This window comes from Apaloderma vittatum, unplaced genomic scaffold (genome assembly GCF_000703405.1).
Source record: "Apaloderma vittatum isolate BGI_N311 unplaced genomic scaffold, ASM70340v1 scaffold13122, whole genome shotgun sequence".
NCBI lineage: Eukaryota > Metazoa > Chordata > Aves > Trogoniformes > Trogonidae > Apaloderma > Apaloderma vittatum.
Genome location: NW_009702009.1, coordinates 61,202 through 64,293, shown reverse-complemented (window position 1 = coordinate 64,293; position 3,092 = coordinate 61,202).

The following is a 3,092-nucleotide window of genomic DNA, read 5'->3' as shown; positions in this document are numbered from 1 at the left end:
CTGTTATGTTTTCTGTGCTTAAAAAGCAACTTTTAAACAACTTTCTTTAAATTTATTTAAAATAGTGGAAAATTATGGTGTAATTTGCAAAAATTCTAAATCTAAAATAGTAGCTAGAGTGCCAGATTTGCATCTTAGCTCCACTGAAGTCAGTAATGATTTATGAAATTTGATAGATTTTGACTTCTAAAAATCAGTGTGTTTGTTCAGTGACTTGACTGATCTAAATTCTGGAATTAGACAGCTCCTAACCAGGTATATGGGCAGCTTTGAAGTGCCTCCCTTTCTGCCTCGCAGGTATCTGAGGATAAGTGACAACTTCCCGCTTAAGCTGTGGTGGAGCTGAGAAACGAGTGAGAAGGGTGCTGACAGTCGAGGGAATGTTGAGAGAGGAGCAGTCACGGAGGATAACCTTTGCCTCTGGAATCACTTGTCTCCAGGATGCCTCCCTAGGTTAAGTAGAAAATGATTCAGAGCAAGTACCTAAATTTAGGTGTTCTGAATCACCCACTGGAGGAGTCAGTTTTTTTCATCTTCCCCCAAAAGCAGAAAGAGCTGGAGGGATTAGGGTGAAGTTAATCTTTTAGAATGCTGTTCTCCACCCCTTAAATCTCAAGGGGCCTGATTAAGGAGGCGTGTTCCAAATATGGCTAATGCCCAAAGATAGCATTGGTCTCTTTGCCAAATACAGTCATAACTTTTCTTCTTTAAAATCAGAAGCAGGAGGTGATGACAGTGCTGCCCACCTTCTGTCTATAATTGTAGCCTTCCAAAATAGATTAGTGGTTACAGCACTTGCCCAAAACCACAAGGTTTTGGTTTATTGCCAGTTTCTTTCCTGGGACAGAGGTCAAATACATATTGCTTCTGAGGAAGAGCATATCCTTCATCTTTCTTGTAAGAACTGAGCTATAGGAAAAAAAAAAAATATAAGGTTCATCTCACCAGGAGAAAGCAGAAAAAAAATAATTCAGTATCTTTAACAACATGACACCTTCCAAATTCCTTTTAATTTAGAAGACTTCAGTGGAATATTTTCTCCCCAGCCCACAAATTGCATTATGCCAAAAATAATACACGTCAGAGGTAACAAAAGGTGCTTCTCAGGTCACCTCAGGAGATAAACAGCTGTGAGTGATCTCTGTGGGTCACTGTTTTCCTGAGCACCATTCAAGAGGGGGCAGCAAGTAAATAGAGCACTTGAACTGTGTTACACAGAGAAGGTCAGAAACTGAGTGTGCATCTTTGGCTGATGTGTTTCCAATTCCTTACTCCCCAAAGCCACTCTGTGCTTCTTTTTAACTCCTGTTTCATGAGAATACTTAGTAAACTTGGGCAAGATTTCTCATTGCCAATGTAGTTGGTCTCAGTTAAAATATGTGACTCTACAGCTACCTGAAAGAAGGTTGTAGCGAGGTGGGAGTCGATCTCTTCTGCCAAGTAGCAACTCTGTAAAACAGGTCAGAGTTATGTGAGACGTGTTTTCCAGTAAGGCAAATACAAAATGGCTTAATTAGCATTTCTGCTAACTTAACTTTGACTTGTTTGTGTGTAGCACATTAACTCTATGTCATGTTTCAGCAAAAGCTTTGACTTGTAATAAAAGCATTCAGTAAATATCTGTGCTGGGCCAGACACCTAATGAAGGATTCTTCTGACATGCTGATGTAACAAAATGCACATAAGCACATAGACTTAAATGAATAAGGTGCAGGAGGAGATTCAGTAGTAGATTTTTTTTTTTAATCTTAAGATAAGTGAAAATTGATCTGTTTGACCATATTTATTTTCCTACGTCATTAGACAATAAAGCTGTAAGAGTGCAACACCGCATCAGTTACTTGCAACATAGCCTTTTACCATGTTCTGAAGGATTTCTTAAAACGTTCTACCTTCCAAAAAAAGAATGGGCACAACCTTTGGTGTTTAAACCCAGCAAAAATTTTAGATAGGGTAACATTTTAGAATTTATCACAACTTTTTGGGGAAGTCTCTAGAAATACTAGCAAATGCTGTGTGGCTGCAGCCCTTGCTTCATATGAAGCTCCTTGCTCAGGCTTCCAACTAATTGTGAAACTGAGCCGGAAGTTCATCAGAACTGAACTATCTTTTGGGAGAACCTGATAAGAAATTTCATTGGGGTGGTTAATTTTGAGTTGTGACAGCAACACGCTATTAGAATCAGATTTTTAGTTTGAATAATCTGTTGTAACTTCCCGTTCCTTTCATTCCCTTGCATTCCCAAGGTTATTGAAAGAAGTGGTCCCGAGCACCTACTTCCTAACTGTGTCCAAGCCAGGCTCTTCAGGTCTAAATTTTGAACCGCTTGCAGTGTGGACCAACTTACCTTGCCAACAAGACTTCAGAGAAGTGTCCTGGGTGTTGACAGGTGCTTAGACTTTAAACATTAAAATATTTTCTGAATGCAGGCCAAAAAAAAAAGAAGCCACTTGTGCTTTCCAGTCAACATATGTTATGATGTTTTGCTTTGCATTGATACCAAAATTATCTCTAAGACAAATGGAATATATCTGTGCCATCGATTTCTGGTAATCGTCACGTTTCTTTAGTGTGGAAACCAGTCAGTGTAAAGCGGAAACGTTTCTGTTTTGTATTAATGCTGCCCTTTTACCACAAGATGGAGCAGTTTGCAATCTAATGAAACTGAGCTGTTTTCAGAAGTGGTACCTAGATTCTTGGGAAATTATGATAAATATGTTGCTATAAAAATGACTATTTATAAGAAATATTATTAGAAAATAAATGTATTTGGTTTCAAAAGGCTAGATTCAGCTTGTCTCTTCAGAATTTATTTTTCTCCTGATGAGAAACACATTTTAGTGAGAAATAATAAATGTCAGTTAATGCTAGTTTTTAGTAATCTAATTTCAATCTATAAGTAATACCCTCAAATTACAGTGTTATGCAGAGAAATGCCAGCTGATGTGTGAAGCTTAGAAGTGGAACAGCTGACATTGTGCCAATCATCACAAAGTTAAATTTACAAAATCACAAAATGGTTCAGGTTGGAAGGTACCTTAAAGACCATCTAGTTCCAACCCCCTGCCATGGGCAGGGACACCTCCCACCAG